Here is a 20,705-nt window from a genome sequence, read left to right on the forward strand (position 1 = left end):
GGCCAATTGACTTAGGAATCGGGCAGTTGAACTGATATTATTATTATTATTTTATTTAATTGAACTAGACAAATCAATTGAATTGGAAAATTAGTGGCCTGATTGGTTTGACCACCGATTCGGTTCTAAAAACCTTGGTTAGAATATTTCATTCTACATATGCTAGTGTCACGGGACTAGATCTTTTGTTTCGCGATCCGTGTGGCCTTAGGCGATCCGTTTGTCAAAATTCGCCTAAGTTAGCCTTTACTCAAGTGAGGATTCCTTAAGAACTCTTCCAAGGCACCAATTTGTAGAGCGTAAACGATTTATGCCAAAAGAAACTTATAACGAACAACAGCAAGAGCGCACACAAAGTGTTTGAGTAAATGCTCTCAATATTCTCTTATTCACAAAGAATAATGAAACAATGAATGGAGTGAGTACAAATGAGGGGGAGGCTCTCTATTTATAGTTGAGCTCCCCCAAAACCGACGGTCAAGATACATTTACATTGACGGATGAGATTAACTATATCCCTTGATTTTAGGGATTTACACAATATGTCTTATCAAATCTAATCTAATCTTTACAAGATATGATTCTATCAATCTTCTAAGATTAGTTACCAAAATAGCCTAAGTTGTCATATCTCCGTTATAGGTCCAACCGAGCTTCAATATGACAGGCTTCTCCAACAACTTACCGAATTAGGCTAGTTGTTGCGGGCCAAATGATCCTCATCTACACAATAGACCTCCATCGGATGCATTTGGTGCGATGGTCACGGGCTTTGAAATGTGGCCCGTGACATTCTCCCCTACCCATTCTCGCAACGTCCTCGTTGCGACTTTCGAATGGCACTCACTTGATTCGCTTCAGTCTCCTCTCGACGCCTTAGCTTTTCCTTTCCTTCGAGACTTTTGCTTCGGCTTACATCGCTTCTTAACTCAAACCGTCCTACTCATTGTATTTACTCTGGTCAACTGTCCCACTTGCATCATTTCTTTTCCCTTGAACTCTGATGCACCACCTACCCCTCCAACAGGTGAAAACCTTGTCGATGACTCGGCCAACTCCAACGCTTCACTCAAATTGAGCCTCATTGGTCCCAGCTTCACTGTTTTCATCGCAACTTGGGTGGAAGCCCCTCCGAAGACTCACCAAGCTCAGACGTTGCCTTTTCTTTGACTACAGCTTTCTTTGGACAATTTCGAAACTCATGCAGACCACAGCATAAGAAGCAATTTACTCGCTTCTTTTTGGTCCTCTTTGCCCTCTTGGTTTCGGTTTTTCCCTTACTTGAACCAAGCTTCTTGGGCTCATTGTCTGCTTCATCGTCTCATTCGATGACAAACTTCTTCGGACACCTTCGCAACCTATTCGGACCATTATATAAGAAGCACTCCACTGGGTTTTCTCACTTTCGGCCTCCTTAGCTTCGACACCCATTGCGCTTGAACTAAGTACCAAGGCCTTACCCACCGGCTTCTTCTTAAATGCGGATTTTTTCAGACACTTCTATAATATATGCAAACCATGACATAAGAAGCACTCCACTGACTTCTTCTCGCTTTCGGCCTCCTTGGTTTCGACACCCTTTACGCTTGAACCAAGTCCCAAAGCCTTACCCATTGGCTTTTCTTTCTTAGAAAGCGCGAATTTCTTTGGACATTTCTTCAATATATGTGGGCCGTCGCAGAGAAAACATTTCAACTTGTCCCTTTTCTTGTTGGGTTTCTTCTTCCCAACTCGTGGTTTCTCATTACCACCATTGTTGCTGTTGTCATTGCCATTAACATCAACAACATCTTCCTTTTGATCTTTTTCACATACACCACTTTCCTCGGACTTGGAAGACCCAAGCTTGTCTTTCCCTAGATCAAGCTTGACCACGGACTCTACTATCGTGATGACTTCCGACAGCTTTTGGACACCTCTTTGTTCCACCTTTTGTCTGACCCACGGCTTCAATCCATTTTAAAAAGAAAGCAACGCTTCTTTCTCGGTCACATCTGAAACTTGGAGCATGAGTTCCTTGAACTCGTAAACATACTCCCCTACTGTGCCCCATTGTGTTATCCCTTGCAACTTTGCCTGAGCTTCTTCTTCGACAAATTCTAGGTAAAATTGTCCCTTCAACTCTTATTGGAACTCTTGCCACATCCCAATCTCACTTTGCCTTTTATCCCTGGACTTGCCTCACCACCATAAAAGTGCAATATCAGTAAGAAACATTGAAGCAGTGTTTACCTTAACCGCATCATCCGTGATGCCTTTGGCATGGAAGTATTTTGTCATCTTCTACAATAAATTGTCCACATCGCATACAGACCTTATCCCTACAAACTCTTTCAGCTTCGGGACATCTTCGTTACTGGGTGCTGCACTTGACTCTCCTTTATCCACAGTTGCTTGGTACAAGGCTAGCTCTCCCTCGAGCTTCTCTATTCTTGTGCTTAAAGCCATCGTCGTGACCATTGTTTCCTCATTTAAAGCCATCACCATGGCTTTGAGAGCATCATTCCTTTCTGTCAACTTCTTCCTTTGGGAATCTAACAACTCTTGCATGCTATCCCTATTGGAAGTGAGACACATGGTCACAAAGTCCCTGGACTACTCCCTCAAGTCATTTATGCTTTCCCCAAGCGCATTGTCTCCTCTTTGGACTCCTCAAGTTTACCCACTCATGTCTCAACAGCTAACAGCATCTCCTTAAAGACTTTTTGGCCCACCTTTGTTCGAACTCTTCTTTCGGCATCCCAACAGTGCCTTCGAAACAATAGCTTGGATACCACTTGTCACGGGGCTAGATCTTTCGTCTTGCGATCTGTGTAGCCTTAAGCGATCCATTCTTCCAAACTCGCCTAAGTCAACCTTTACTCAAGTGAGGATTCTTTAAGAACTCCTCCAAGGCATCAATTTGTAAAGCGGAAGCAATTTATGCCAAAAGAAGCTTACAAAGAACAACAGAAAGAGCACACACAAAATGTTTGAGTAAATGCTCTCAATATTCTCTTATTCACAAAGAATAATGAAACAATTAATGGAGTAGTACAAATGAGGGGGGAGGCTCTCTATTTATATTTGAGCTCCCCAAAATCGACGGTCAAGATACATTTACATCGACGAACGAGATTAACTATGTCCCTTGATTTTAGGGATTTACAAGATATGTCTTATCAAATCTAATCTAATCTTTACAAGATATGATTCTATCAACTTCTAAGATTAGTTACCAATATAACCTAAGTTGCCATATCTCTATTATCAAGCCAACCAGGCTTCAATCTGACAAGCTTCTCCAATAACTTATTGAATTGAGCCAGTTCTTACGGGCCAAATGATCCCCATCTACACAATAGACCTCCATCGGATGCATTTGGTGCGATGGTCACGAGCTTTAAAGTACGGCCCATGACATTAGTAGTTGGACAACGAAATTTCGGTTTGATAAAAATGTTAAAAATAAAAAAATCAATTCAACCACCTTGTTTCCTGGTCAACAAGTCTAATGGGTTTCCCCAGACTAGTACCCTTGCCGATTTTCGGCTAATCGATTCAATTCAAGTTTTTTTAATTTTTATAAGTTTACATATTTTTTAATATTTTTTAATATTTTTTACAATTTTTTATTTTTTTAACAATTCTAATATTTTTTTTAATTTATAATAAGTTTATATCAATTTTAATATTTTTAATATTTTTTTAATATTTAATATTTTTATAAAAAATCTTATTTTTTTATAATTTTTCTGATTTTTATATTTTTGTGATATCATTTGTTATGAAAAAATATTAGATTAAACCAAAAGCAGTCACGTGTCACCATCTGATTGGTCTGTCAATGGTCAATGACTGAAACCGTTAATAGAGGAGCTTAATTGATTATTTTTGTTAACAATATAAAATTAATTGAGTGTGAATTGAATACAAAAGCTTAATTATTATTATTTTCACTTTCTTAAGGAACAAAGGGAATTTTTGTAATTATAAAATGAAATTAGCTTATATATATCTAAGTAGTTTGCATACTTATATGATATAGAGTAAAACGTAACTATATAATTATAAATAAATATTATAAAATATATATATATATACTAGCATTAATTTAGGCTCTGTTTGTTTCACTGAAAGTAGTTTTCGGAAATTTTTTTTGCATGTTTCTATGTTTGTTTCATGAAAAAGAAGCTTGGTAAACAAAAAATGACTTAGAGGTTAACAAAAAATAAGTAATTTTCCTGTAAAATAACTTGCCCTTTTGAAAAGTCGTAGGTATCAACTATAATTCTTCTGCATGCATATGGATTAAGATTTCTTACACATGTATATCTTCATTTTGAGCTTTCTATACTTGTTGTATTTAGCCAACCAAGAAGAAAGAGATGTAAGTGATAAAGGGAAGGCGAAGCAAGTGTAAGTTGTGTCAACCTATTATAGCAAGTTAATTTTGTGTTTTGAATGTATTTATTTTTTGCTAATTTTCAAATAAAATGCTACTAATCTTGTGTCTTTCTTATCAGGGATGAAATTAGGGTACCAAAATTTAAAATCAAACAAAATGTACTAAATTGGAATAAAAAGTAAAGAGGAGGGCCAAATTGAAGAATTAGTGGTTGACTGATTAAAATTAAATTTTCTTTAAATTGTCAAAATTCCATAAATAGTTTAAATATGATTTTTAGTTGATATTCTTAGGAAAAATCTTGCTAAATTTAGCATCAAGAATGTGTATAAATATTTAGTGTCGATGGCCTTTTAAAGACACACTGGAAATACCAAACAGTTTATTTATTTCGTTTTTTTTTCTTTCATGCATCTGTAACCATTTCTTTCCTTTAAACAGCATTCTGTCATTTTCGTTTCATATTTCTTTTCCTTTACAAATGTTGTTTAAATTCTTCCTAAGTCCTTTCCCCTTTACCCTTTTCACTTTCCACTTTCCACCATTTTCATTTAAAATTATCTCATTACACTTGGCTGAGGAAGGAGATTTAAGTTCGAAAAAGATTATTGAATGATTTTTAGTATAGAGCACACATCATGCTTGAGGACAAGCATTGGCTAAGTAGGAGGGAATTTGATAGCAAGTTAATTTTGTGCTTTTAATGTATTTTTTTGTGGCTAATTTTCGAATAAAATGCTACTAAATTTGTTTCTTTCTTATCTGGGGAGAAATTGGGGTATCAAAATTCAAAATCAAATAAAATAGGCTAAATTGGAATGAAAAGCAAACATGAGGGCCAAATTGAAGAATTGAAGAATTAGTGGTTGACTAGTTAAAGTCATATTTTTTAAAATTGTCAAAATTCTATAAATAGTTTAAATCTGATTTTTAGTTGATATTTTCAGGAAAAAAAATCTTGCTAAATTTTGCATGAAGAATGTGTATAAACACCTAGTGTTGGTGGCCTTTGAATGACACACTAAAAATACCAAACAGTTTTTTGACATGTCTTTTTTTAAAAAAAATGGAAATAGTGGAAAGAGGAAAGGCCTCAGGCAGCAATTAAACAAATTTTGTAAAGAAAAAAAATGAAACGAAAATGGTAAAATGCTCTTTAAAAGAAAGAAAATGGTGACAAGACGCATGAAAGGAAAAAAAGAAGAAGAAAGAAATATACTGTTTGGTATTTCCTTCCTTCAAAGGCCACCAACACTAAGTGTTTATATACATTCTTTATACTAAATTTAGAAAAAAAAATTTCTTAAAAATATCAACTAAAAATCATATTTAAACAATTTATAGAATTTTGACAATTTCAAAAAAAAATCTGATTTTAACCAATCAACCATTAATTCTTCAATTCTTCAATTTGGTCATTTTCTTTGCTTTTCATTCCAATTTAGCCCATTTTGTTTGATTTTGAATTTTGGCACCCCAAATTCGTCCCTGATAAGAAAGACACAAGTTTAGTAGCATTTTATTTGAAAATTAGCCAAAAATAAATACATTAAAAGTACAAAACTAACTTACTATCAACCTAGGTATTTTGTTGGTGAGTTTCTAAACTCAATCTTGTGGTGGTTGTTTTATATTTATCAGTACTGTGTTTCCATGTTGTGGTTGTCTTCATGTTTTGCTAATAATGAGTTGCATTATCGTGGTTGATTTATATAAAGTTTTGTTTTACATTTGCATGATCAATTATACTTTTTGACTTCACTATTTGATAAACTTTTACTGAGAAAATAGTTACTGATGAAGTTATCTTTGCAATGGTCCGCTAGATATTATGTTTGGTATGATATGTTGTATTATCAATAAAATGAACAATTGAATGCTACTATATGCCTGTTATAATTATGAATGACATGTGGAGTATGGAAGGTTGTTTTGACGGATGAAATATGAAGAAATGTCATGTTGAGCACTTTGTGCCACACGTTATCTGGATTTGTGGAGGTTCGGGCAGATAGAACGGAGAATGTATATGCATGATTTTTTATTTTACAGAGGTTCAGGATAACCCAGTATGGGTTCGATGTATGTATGAGACTTCGCGGAGTCTAAGGCTTTAAGCCTCCAATGTGTAAGCAAGTCCATGGTCATGGCATATGAAAGTTATGAAAGATATGAAAGTTTGTCGAACTTATTCAATAAGTTTTATGTTAAAGTTAAACGTGAGATTTCGCCAAATGAAGTTCGCTGCAAAGTCTGCTTGTATGAATCTACTATGCTTGTAAAGTTCTTCTATGAATCCACATGTTTAAATTTATTTTATCTTTGAAGTTTCTTCTATGAATTCACATGAATTAACCACTATATTCTTGAATCTTTTTATACGAGTACGCAAGTTTGAATCTGCCATATTGTGAATCTTCTTCTATGAATACGTATGTATGAGTTGTTGTATTCATGAATCTTCTTCTGAGTCCGCATATAAGACTCCACATTTAGAGTCCGCAAGATTGTCTGCCATGTTAATCCGAAATGACTCTCTCTCTCCTTTCGATGGATTATATTAAGATCTTATGCAACAAGTCTGTACGAAGAGACTATATGTTTCATGATCTTTCACGAGAGGAGTTCTCATACATATTGTACTATGTCATTATGTGGTTTATGCTCAAATACAAGCTGTGGAAAATGGTCTCACAAGTTTAAGCTAAGCAAGAATCTTGGCGAATCCTAAAAATTGAAGTAACTTATTTTAGAGCTCACTGAGTTTCTCATTAACTTACCATGTTTCTTTTCTTCATTTCAAGTAATAGTAAATTGTAGTTCGGGGAGAATCAAGGAACTAAGCCAAAACCTCCAAGCCTTGTGTTAGCATGACGTTCCTATTTTTGTAACATGTGTAGATATCGGCGTATCGTGTGTTTTAAATCTCTATTTTGTGTTGTATTGAAACTTTTCAAATTAAGTTCAAATTGTAATTAGACTTTCGTAAAATGTTGGACATATTATCAGATAAGATGAATTTTATCAAAAAGCCGTTCATATATATATTATGCTTTAACAATAAAATCATGTGGAATTGTTAATTGATTATTAAATTACTACTAATTACTTTAAAAGTTGAATTCTCAAAGGGTCGGCCGTTCGGCCATTTGGGTGTTACACTTAGCTTCATTTATCTCTTACAACTCTAATGTGTCAATATGTACTCTCATTTATGTAATATGTGTAATTTAAATTAAGTTTTAATTAAGAATTATTTATTATTAAGCTTATATATGATATTGGTTATTATAAAATATTTTCTTATTATAAAATAAATTTCTATTGTTAAAAGGAAATTGCACTATAATATTTTATAACAAATATATTTATGTCGTGTTTGTTTTATAGAGAGCAATATAAAATATAAATTTATAGATATAAAATAAACTCCATTAAACAATGAAAAGACAAGAAAATCTCAAATGTACGTTTGTTTCATTGAAAACAACTTTTATGAAATATTTTCAGAAAATCTGCCAAACAACATAAAATATTTTACACAGATTCATCCAAACACCAGAAAATATTAGTTTTTCCATAAAAGTAAGTCATCTTTTACAAATCATTTTTCGAAAGTCATTTTCAGTGAAACAAATGAAGCCTTATTATAAAATTATTAGTTAACATTTGATAAAATCGTTGTTTAACTTTGTAAAATAGTTTAACAATGTTTAAAACTTCAAAAAGAAATAAATTCAAACGTTAAAATTTTAATTGATTTCAATAAGTAAATATTTTAAAATTTTTAATAATGTTTGAAACTTCAAAACAAATATATATGCAATAAAAACTTCAAAAAACAATATTGTTTAGAAATATAAAAATGTGACTACAAAAAAATTTAAAGTTGTTTAACAATTTTTTAATATTTGATTAAAGAAGTAATACTATTTAAAAATTGAATTGATTTAAATAAAATTTTGCTAGAAATGTTTATGAATGATAATAAATCTTATTTTCTAAAACAATATGAATTAAATTAATATTTTTAATAAATACAACTTTAAATTTCTAGACAATAAACTTTTTGAAGTTTCTTTTGAATGTTTATTTTTTGAAGCTCTAAACAGTATTAAAATTTTAAACAAATATTACCATTAAAAAATTTCTAACATTATTTTCTCTTTTAAATTTTTTAACTTACTTTTTTAAAAATCTAACCATGTTGTGGAAAATTAACTCTATTGTTTAATATGCTTCAATTTTTTAACAACATTTTATATTTTTTTAAAAATATGTGTTTAACCATTTGCCAGTTATATTTTTTAAACAGTATTGAATATTTTTAAAATAATTTAACAATATTCAAGTTTTTAATAGTATTAAGTCTTAGTTTGATTGGCATGAGCACTGTTATCAATGTAGAAGGATGTGGGTTCGAGTGCGCTGAAGCACATTATCTTCTTATTTATGGGTAGAAGAGAGGCTAAGGGTAATTTTAGAGCATTATCTCAAAAAGAACCAAATATAATTAAAAAAAATGAAGTATATCTTTATAATTATTATTTTTAATATAAAATATTGTTTTAAAATTTTAATATTAAAAAAATATCATAGTAACATTAAATTCTTGTTACATTACTTAAAAATTGTTATTTCTATATATATATTTATAAATTTGTATATTTATAATTTTCTTGATATTTGTTAGTGTCCATATATACTGTGGGCGAATTACTCTTATTTTGACCAAAATTTATTTTGGCTTTTCTTTTCCTAGTTAAACTCTGTTTTTAGTTTCTCACTTAAACTCTAATTAACCTAAAGTTGTTGTAGTCATATATGCTACGAAATTCAACCTATTTATAGTGAAATCTCTATCTTTTGTTCTCTTCTCTATTATAGTGAAATCTCATTTTGCTTGTGATTTTTATATCCTCTTTTAAGGAGTTTTTCCATGTAAAATTTACATGTTTGATCTTTTCGATTCTTATTTTCTTCACTTTGTTCGTTGTTTAATCGGGTTTATCCCTTACAAACTGTTATCTGAGCTAGTTCAATTTCTGTAGTCAACCCGTTCAGAGATGACAGCATCAAGGTTCGATATTGAGAAGTTCAACGGAATTGCAAATTTCAGTTTGTGGCAAGTTCGGATGACGACAATACTAGTCCAGAACAATCTTAAAAGGGCCGTTATAGAAAAAAAGCCCGTAGATATGGATCAATCAGAATGGGAAGAGCTTAATGAAAAATGTTATATCCACTATTCAATTATGCCTCACGAATAATGTGTTACAAGAGGTTTTGAAGGACAAAACAGTGTTTGTGTTATGGAAGAAACTAGAAGCCTTATATATGATGAAATCTCTAGCCAAAGGTTAGTATTTAAAAAATGTCTCTACATGTTCAAAATGGCCGAATGTGAGTCCATTAGAACTCATATTAGTGAGTTTGTTACCCTTCTTAATAAATTAAAAAATATTGAAGCAAAGATTAGTGATGAGGATCAAGCTATGTTGTTGTTATGCTCTTTGCCCTCTTCTTATAAAACTTTCAGGGAAACTCTAATTTATGGGAAAGATCACCTCTCGTTGAAGGATATGAAGGGGAATCTTCTGAGTATGGATAAACTTGACAATGAGTTAGGCCCAAACAAAAAAATCAGACTGGCAAGCCTCAGTTCTAGTTGCAAGAGGCAGAAAACAAACCAGAAAGACAAATCGAAATAGGTTAAAAGCAAGGTACAAATCTAGAAACCGTGATAAATATTGTGGCTATTGTAAAAAGGTGGGTCACGTTAAGAAAAAATTTTGGAAACTTCAAAATAAAATCAAAAGGGATGTCAAAAGCGACGATGCTAGTGTAGCTGAGGACAAAGGTGATGATTTATTATTGGTATCAATGAATGAAAGTTCTTATCTTACTTCCAAATGGATCTTAGATTCAGGGTGCTCCTATCACATGTGCCTTAACAGGGACTGGTTCTCCACGTACAGTTTAATTGAAGGTGGAGTTGCGCTAATGAGGAATAACTCTCTATGTAAAATATTTAAAATCAGAATAGTACAAATTAGGATGCACAACAGAATTATTCAGACACCATCAGATGTTAGGTATGTTTCTAATTTAAAGAAAAATCTTATCTCATTAGGAATCTTTTCTCATGGGGCTCTTATTATGATGAAAGGCCAGAAAAAGGGTAACTTATACGTTCTGCAAGGATCAATTGAAGAAAAGCTGAAATCACCACCATGTCCTGACAAGAATCAACTTGACGTCACGACGACACAACATTACTCTTTCTCCACTGATTCTAATTCAACCGAACTTTGGCACATGCGATTGGGTCATATGAATGAGAAATGCATGACAATCTTGTGCAATAGGGGTCTTCAAAAAAACACTGGACTTGGTAAGTTAGGTTTCTATAAGCATTGTAGTTTAGGGAAAAAAACCCGAGTCAGTTTTGATTAAGCAATATATTACATTTATTCTGATTTATGGGGTCCATCTTCTGACATCTCAGAAGGAGGTAATAAATATTTCCTAATTTTTATTAATGATTACTCTAGAAAAGTTTGGGTTTATTTTTTGAAACAGAAAAGTGAAGTCTTCGAAATATTCAAACAGTGGAAGACACTGTTAGAAAAACAAACCAAAAAACCTATGAAGTGATTGAGAACGAATAATGGTTTTGGATTTGTTTGTCAGAGCTTAATGATTTTTACAAATTAGAAGGAATTGAAAGACATCGACCATTGTTGGAACTCTAAAACAGAATGGATTTGCAGAAATAATGAACAAAACCTTGCTGGAAAAGGCTCAATGCATGCTTTCTAATGGAGGCTTAGGGAAGGAATTTTGGGTTGAAGTCGTAAACCTGGCAAATTATTTAGTAAATCGATCTCCTCATCGAGCATTGAACGGTAAAGTTCCAGAGGAGATATGGTCAGGTAATCCTCCCAATTATTCTAATCTAAGAATTTTCAGTTTTCCTACTTATCTAAAGTTAGAAGGGAAAGCTCTAACTAAGGGCCATTAAATGCATCTTTCTGGGATACTCTGCCTGTACAAAAGGTTTTAAGTAGTGGTGTTTGAAATTTGACAAAATAATTGTTAGTAGAAATGTTATGTTTGATGAATATGTCATGTTTTAATCAGAAAATGAGACTTTTACTTTTAAAGACATAGCAAATCAGAGTGTCTCGAGTAAGGTAAAGTCAAAAGCTAAAACAGGTGGCGGCGTCTTGATGAGCAAATTCTCAACGATGGAACGAACAGAGGTCTCATCCTGACAAAGAGTCATACAACATTGCTACAACATGATAAAATTCTAATTCTTAAAAGTTTGAAGTTGTTTTGGATCTGGTTGGGGCTCCATCTGGCTCTCAAGTACCCTCACCATATCAATTAACTAATTACAAGTTGGCTTGTGACAAGAAAAGATGAGAAATATAACCACCACAAAAATATTATGAAGGAAACCTAGTGGCTTATGCTCTAAGTATTGCTGAGAGCATTAATTAAACTGATCCTTCATGTTATTATGAGGTACTTCAAGCCTTCGATTCTAGCAAATGGCTCATTTTAATGTAAGAAGAGATGGGGACACTTCAAAAGAACAAGACTTGGAGGCTAGTTGAACCACCCATTGGTAAAAGAATCGTTGGATGCAAATGAGTGTTTAAAAAAGGAAGGTTTAGGTCCTAACGACACTAGGTACAAGGCAAGACTAGTTGCATAAGGCTATAGTCAAGTGGAGGGAGTTGATTTTCAAGATGTTTTCTCTCCCGTTGTGAAACATACGTCCATTCGGGCACTTTTAGCCCTTGTTGCATCAAATAGTCTTGAGTTAGAGCAGTTAGATGTAAAGACTTGTTTCCTTTATGGTAACCCTGAGGAGGACATCTACATGCAACAATCGGAAGGCTTCAAATTTGAAGGTATAGAAGATCATGTTTTTCTTTTAAAAGTTTTTTGTACAGTTTGAAACAGTCTCATCAGTAATGTTTTTCTCGAAGTAAGTATGATAGTTGTGTTTATCTACAATGTCTTGATGATGCTTCTTTTATATATTTGTTGTTTTATGTTGATGATATGTTAAATGCGATTAAGAATCCATCTGAAATTGATCTATTAAAACCATGTTTAACTCTAAGTTTGAGATGAAGGATTTAGGTGCAACAAAGAAAATTTTTGAGATGAAAATTTTGAGAGATAGACATTCTGGGAAATTGTTTTTATCATAAAAAAGGTACATCAAGAAGATCCTTGAGCGGTTTGAGATGCAAAATGCAAAATCGGTAAGTACTCCTTTAGCTACACACTTTAAACTCTCAATTTTAATTCCCCACAGGATGAAAAAGATGAAAGGTACATGTCAAAAGTACCTTATTCAAGCGTAGTTAGAAGTTTGATGTATGCAATGGTATGCACTCATCCCGATATTTCACATGTTGTTAGTGTTGTTAGTCAATACATGACCAATCCTGGTAAGTTGCACTGGCATGCGGTTAATGGATTTTCATATATTTACGAGGTACCTCTAACATGTGCTTAGAGTTTGGAAGAACTTAAAAAGGTTTAGTCGAATATGTTGATTCTGATTATGTATGAGACTTAGGCCGAAGAAGGTCTCTCACAAGTTACCTATTTTCTTTTGGGAATTGTGTCATTAGTTGGAAAACGGCACTTTAAGCTACAATTGTAACACCCCATAATCGGCCTAGATGACAAGGCCAAGCCTGGAGAGTTACAACGAATGATAATTAAAATACATTTTGAAATTTATAATAACACACCTTTACAGTCCGATAAAGTTTAATAAAAACAAATCAGCATCTCGATATTATCTTCCAGCTAACTGAAACTACGAAAATAACTATCATGGTTCATATTACTAAACAATATAAACATATAACCGAGCTCCCCACCCACCGGCCCGATCAAGTTTGTGATTTACCTGAAATTCATTCAACAATAACTGAGTTAATATACCAGAAAGGACCCAACCATTTCCATATTCAATAGATTATCGGTAAAACCAAGATATCCTAGTGTAGATGTTGACTTAAAATCAAGAAACAATTCATACAGTTACAGATCAGAGTTATACAGACGGATAATAAATCAAGCTGTAATCAGATGTAGAACAGAATTGATGTAGTTACTTAATACCAATTGTTACACATCATCTTCGACCAACCCAACACACGAAATAGGGTATTCATTACCCATCCAATCCTATACCACTCAGTGTCGGTCTGACATGCTTCAGAGATTGCAGACTAGCTGCCAGATTAGTATACAGATACCAGGGATTTAACTACTGGTTTAAAAAGAGAAGACTTCCTCCTGATTCAATTTCCATCCAATGTATATACATGCTTCACATAATAGTTAATACATAGTTCTATATGAATATTCAAATACAACTCATACTCACATACAATAGATCAATTCTAGTAATTTTAGTCAAACACAAGACACACATTGATAATTAGTATTCAAGTTCCAGATCATAGAATATTAGTTTATGTAGTTAAATTTAGTTCAAACGGCCTTACAGAAGGCTTCTATTCAGTTTAAGTGATGCTCGAAATATGGAAAAATTTCATAAACTGGCCTACACGTCCGTGTGGTCTCACACGACCTGGTTAGCTGGACCGGGCATCTCTACACACCTGTGTGCTTGCCCTTGTGTCTTACACGGCCTAACACACGGTCATGTCCTCCACCCGTATGATCCTTATTTTGTAATCAGTGAGTTACACGGCCTGGACACATGCCCATATGATGCTTATCTATAATCAGTAAGTTACACGGCCTTGACACATGCTCTTGTCCCTGACCTGTGTGAACCCTGTAATATCATGGCCACACATGGTCTGGACACACGCCTATGTCCCTTGCCGTGTGGCTCTTATTTGGTAGACAGTGAGTTACACAACCTGTCACATGACCGTGTGGCTCACACTGCCTACCACATGGTCAAGTGGCATTGACAGCCATGTTTTTTGGCATACGAAATTCTTAAAAACTCGTGTTTTCGATATGCACCTGAATAGTCTCGATGTAGGAAGAATGTAGAAGATTCACGAGACCTAAAATGAGCAATCCATAACCAATTAAGCGATGATTCAAAACAACATGAAGATTATCACACAACCAACCTCGTCGAAAATGTTTTGACACAAGAAAATCTTAAATTCCATAGTAATTACCTCCGCACCACCGCAATCATGAACCTAAGATGTTAGAGGGATCGTTATCTTCGAGAACGTTTCCTAAAGAATAAGAATCAAACTTATAAACAAAGAATTTTAACAGTTTAAGCAAGAAGTCAAACTTTCCACAGTGCCAACAATCGACAAGGATGTTAGAAATTGAACAACCGAACTTACAAAATTAACGGAAACGAACTTACCCAGTAATAGCAGTAATTGTGAAGTACGGATCTAAGCCCACAATGAAGAGAAAAGAAAGGAAGATAAGAAGAATAAAAATTAAAAAGAAAAAGAAAGAAAAAATGAAAAGAGACAAGAAAGAAAATGTTTAATTCTTGTTTTAAAAACTACCGATTAAAAATTCAGACAAGTAATAAAAATATTTCCATACCTCTTACATCGCAAATCAAACACAGGACTAGTAAGGGAACAGATACTTAACTATTGAACCAACAGGCTAATTCTTAACACAGTTTTACACAAAATTGAGTTTAAGCCAACAACTTAAGGATAGAGGTTAGTTTAGAATAAAATAGCAAAAACTTTTCTTAAGACTCGACTCGAACTTCTGACCTTCAACACATAAGCAGAGCACATAGCCAAAGATACAGAGATTTAATTACTATAGAATCCCACAAGTAAACATTCAAATTTTTGAGGCGTTACAATAGTGGCTTTGCCGACTATTGAAGCAGAATACATGGAAATTACAAAAGCAATAAAATAAACAATTTGGTTAAGGGGACTGTTCAGTGAACTGGTAAGTTAAAATAGGGAAATTGTCGTATATTGTGATAGTCAAAGTGCCATAAATCTCACTAAAGATCAAATGCATCACGAGATAACGAAGCACATAGGCATTTATTATCATTTTGTTCGAGAGGTGATCATTCAAAGGGATATACAGATTCTTAAAATTGGCACAAAACACAATCCGACCGACATGTTGACAAAGAGCCTTCTAGTTTCAAAGTTCGAGTATTGCTTAGACTTGGTAAGTATCCGACAAAGAATCAATTAAGTCCGTAACAAGGCTCGGCAAGGGAGTTGGTCCAAATACAAGTCAAGGTGGAGATTTGTGGAAGAATGCCTCTTATTTTGACCAAAATTTATTTTGGCTTTTCTTCTCCTAGTTAACCTTTTTTTTTAGTTCCCCACTTAAACTCTAATTAACTTAGAGTTGTTGTAGTCATATATGTTATTAGTTTTAGCCTATAAATAGGCCTTAGTTACTCCAAGTTTTACACAACAAAAATACTTAGATTGAGAGAATTTTGTTCTTTATTTCGAATGGTTTTTTCTTGTGGGGCTTCAAGTTTTCTTTTAATTATCTCCATCTTTTATACTCTCCTTTATTATAGTGAAATATCCTTTTATCCGTGATTTTTTATCCTCTTTTGGGGAGTTTTTCCACGTAAAATTTACGTATTCGATCTTTTCAATTCTTATTTTATTCACTTTATTTGTTATTTTACTGTGTTTATCTCCTGCATAGTTAATTTATTACTGTGTTCGACATCGCCATGTCTTTTTCTGGTATTTATTCCTTGTGTGAATATGAAAATCGACGGTAAAGTCTGAGTGAGGCTAATATTTTATTTCTGTTGGTTATTGTTTTATTGAATATATGTGAAGATTATATTGCTTCTGTTACTTTGGATTCCATTAATTATGAGTGACATTGATCTTTCTAGACATTTTTTTTAACATCGAAATGGATATCATTCTATATGGATTGTAATTTTTCGATACTTTGTGTAACTTCAGATGCTGAAATATCGCTATCCTGATTTTCTTATGAATCTATGTGATTATCTGTAAAAGATATGAAAATCCAAAATCTTGTGTGAATTTGAAATGTACTGTGTGGAAGCAAATCATTAATCTACAATCTGGTAAGATTTTCAGGGACGAAAATCCCTAAAGGGGTGAGAGTTGTAACAGCCCGATTTTAGGCCTAGTCAGAACAGTGGTTTTGGAACCACAAATTCGATGAGAAAAAAATTATTTTTTATTATATTTTTATGGTCTACAATTTCACGGAATGATTTCATAAAAATTTCGTTCAAAAATTTCGACGTTTGGGCACTCAATTTAGCCAAAAAGGACTAAATTATAAAAATTGCAAAAGTTGAGTTCTACATGTTAGAAGTGTCCAATTATTATGAAATTTTAAATTGGATGTCCTTAAATGGTAATTAGACCATTGGTTAACTTTTTGGACAAAAATGGACAAGAGATAAGTGAAATAAGATATTTTTAAGTTGGGGGCATTTTGGTCATTTAGTAATTAAAAGAATTAAAAATGCCAAAATAGCCAAAAATTTGTCCATCTTCTCCATGATGAACGAAAATAGCAAGGGGGAAGCTATGGTTAGGGTTTTCAAGCTTCCAAGCTCCATAGTAAGTGTTTCCAAGCCCCGTTTTTAATTTTTTTAAATTTTTGAAGTCCCAGTAGCTTAATTTAGCTTATTCTAGCAATAATTTAACCTAGGGTTTATATTTGGAAAAATAACCATAGGTGAAATGTGTTTATTTTGATATTTTATGGTAGAATATGAAGCTTAAAATTGTGTTAAACAATTTTTGCTAAGCGATTTTCAGTGAAAACAAGTGAAACAACATAATTGGTAAAAATTATTATGGTTCATAAGTGCATGTTAGAGCAAGAATTTGATGTTGCTATAGAAGGGAAAATTGTTCAGAATGTTATAAAACATAAGAAAAAGAAATAAAGTTTAATTTCCGAGCCTAGGGTCTAAATAGTAATTTTGTGAAACTTTAGGGGCAAAAATGTAATTTTACCAAAATGTGATTTTTGGACTGGATTGAATAATGTGAATTCTGTATAAGCTAAATATGTTATTAAATCGAGAAAGACAAGAAATTGACATTGATTAGTAAAAAAAAGTGAGAAAAAGTGAAAATTCCCGGTTGAACCTTCGGAATGAAAGAGATACGAGTGAAGTTGCTAGGTCACATGTGTAGTACTATGTGCAGGCTACTAAATGTACCGAAATGATAGGTCGCATGTGTAGTACTATGTGCAGGCTACTATGCGTACCGGATAGCTTCGATCACGTGTGTAGTACTATGTGCAGGCTACTATGTGAATCGGGTATCATTTATTATAAGGTGGTTGCTATGTGTTGATTCCACCGTGTATCTGTTATTATTCCGAAGTGTTCACCGAGAAATTGACTAAGTGTAATTGAGTGATGAATATATATGTGGAATTGAGTTAAAGATTGACTTGAAATTGGAAATGAGAAATTGGATTGCTTTGAATATAGTGATAAATTGAATGAATTGTATATGAATTGAAATGAACTATTGGAATGAGATGTGAAAAATCAATGGAATTTAGATAGTGAAAAAGTGAAATTATGAAAGAATACATTTAACAACAAAACAATTTAGATAGCAACAATTGTGTGACTTTGAAAAATCACCAAGAATGGTGAAAACTTAATTAGAGAGTGAATAAGGTATGAAATGAAAGCTTAATGAGTCTATTTTTACATAAAAGAAACAGAGCAAGCAAAAGAGTTATATATTTTGAGATATTTGAATTTTAGTGAGGCATGGATTGATTTCAGAATCCCCTGTTATGACTTTGGAAAATAATTAAAAATTGAAAAAAAATGATTATGAGTATAATTTATATGCTTAGAATCCTTAATGAGTCTAATTTCAAACGAAATAAACGGAAATATCATTTGAATTCTGTACAAAGAGATAATTCATTTTTAGTGAAGAGATGTCAGAGATGTTGAGCAGTGAAATAGGGGTGACTTTAAAGAATAAACTGTACTAATTGGCCAATTCAAAAATTCTCAAAATTTTTTGGTAAGAAGATATGTGAGTCTAGTTTCAGGGAAAATTAACGGATCTTAATTTGGAGCTCTGTAGCTCTGGATAAAAATGATTTAGTGACTCTGACTCAAATAGACAGCTTTGAATTTAAATGTAAGTGAATAGTAAAATTATGTATAATGCTATTTGAGCATGTTATATACATAAAGGATGTGGGATGGAGAGGAGGAGGAGGACAATAAAGTATATGAATGAATTGTGTATAATTGGTTATATGCCTGATTATAATCGATAAATGTTGAAATATGAGTGATGTTTATATTGGTGCATTACTGGTCATGGTAAGCTCATGAGAGAAAATAAAGTTTCATAGCATATGTGTGTGGTATATTTGGCATGAAGTGATGTCATGAGTGACTCGTGAATTAACTCATGTTGGTAAGTGGATGCATAATTATAGTATTCAAATATATACATATTTGTAATATTTTGCTATGTGATTCGGAAAAAGGGTAATAAATAGCATAATGAAAATTCGGCCATGATGCTAGTTTATGTTAAAGGAGTGTTTTATGGCATATCTTAAGTAATGGAATGTATAAATTTTGAGGTTAATTTGCTAGTTAAATAAATGACAAATGAATTGATTGCGTATTTGTAATTTTGACATATGCTTGGTATATGAAACGTAATAATATATGCTTGAATAAACTTTAAGTATTCAAATGACATGGATTTGATGGTGATAAGAATCGAATATTAATTTCATGAAGCACATGTGATGTATTATTGTTGTGTGATAGCTTGGTTCGAGAAATTGATTAGGTAAATGGTAAGTGGAAGCATTTATGGATTTAGAAGAAAATTTGGAATGAACATGAAATTTAGCTCAATTAAATGATTTCATCAATTAAACATTGTGTATACCAGAATGTGTTAGTGAATTACATATTTGTAAATTAACATTCGAAGTTCGATAAGTGATATATGAAATTAACATGAAAATATTTATGATTGTTATTAATATTGATTCTGACATAAAGTGGATTCTTCAATATTGGATTGATTTAACGAATATATTGAGCATATGAACGGATATGTATTGGGCCTCGTATACCCTAATTAGCAACTCGAAGATAATAATTTGAAAGTTTTTAATTTGGATGAAATTTTATAACTCGGTTTAATATGTCTATAACTGTATTTATTCTGGTAATGCCTCGTACCCTATTCCAGCGTTGAATACGGGTAAGAGGTGTTACAATGTGACATCACCAGATTCAGCTCTAATATTTAGGCCGGGTTTGGGGTGTTACACAAAATGTATCGCTTGACAAAAATCTAATTCACCTATAAGTATTTATTGTCATTTTTTAGTCAATATATTACTTTAGATAATATATATAGATTTGACTATAAAAGATATTTTAGGAAGATGGAATGAAAAGAATATGACAGTCACTATCTAAAGAGAAACAAATGGAATATATAGCAGAGGAAGTAAGAAAAAATTAAGTCGAAAACAGAATGGCATCTGGCTTGTGCACTTGCAAAAATATATTTTGAAAATGTCTTTTTAGTATAAAATTGAAAGTTTTTTCATTTAAATGGTTAAAAAGAAAAACATGCTAAGTGATTAGTACTATAATTTAACCTAATTTTTATAAAAATTATATATTTAATTAAAATTTTAAATATATATTTTTTATTATTAATTTAAAATTATAAATTTGATTATAAATTTATTGAGACGGATAAAATAATATATTTGCTCAAACCTTCCTCAAATATAAATATAAATTTCAGATCCCAAGTATTGGTGGAAATAAAACATACAGAATCTTCATTTTCATCATCGTGTTAAAATTTTAAAAGTTGTATTCCCAATCAAATTACTTAATGTATATTATTATTTAAGTTTTTGTTTGAATTAATGTCACTCTTAATTGAGTTATCAATTTGATTAGAGAAATTAAGAATATACTATTTTGTAATTAAAATATGTATTATTTGACAATATTTTAGTTTTCTTAATTTTTAAAAACCCAATAAAAATATGCATTCAATGATATTTGAACACGAATCAATTACATTAGTAAAACTTTAATTTATCACTCAACTTAAACTTTATTTTATTATTTTTATATATTTTAATTTTATGATTCACATAGAGGTGTAAACGAACAGAACGTTCAATGAACTATTCGTGAACTATTTGTATAATGTTCGTTTATTAGGCTAAATAAATAAGTATGAACAAAATTTTCATGTTTATTTAATAAACGAACGAACAC

This window comes from Gossypium hirsutum, chromosome D04 (genome assembly GCF_007990345.1).
Source record: "Gossypium hirsutum isolate 1008001.06 chromosome D04, Gossypium_hirsutum_v2.1, whole genome shotgun sequence".
Taxonomy (NCBI): domain Eukaryota; kingdom Viridiplantae; phylum Streptophyta; class Magnoliopsida; order Malvales; family Malvaceae; genus Gossypium; species Gossypium hirsutum.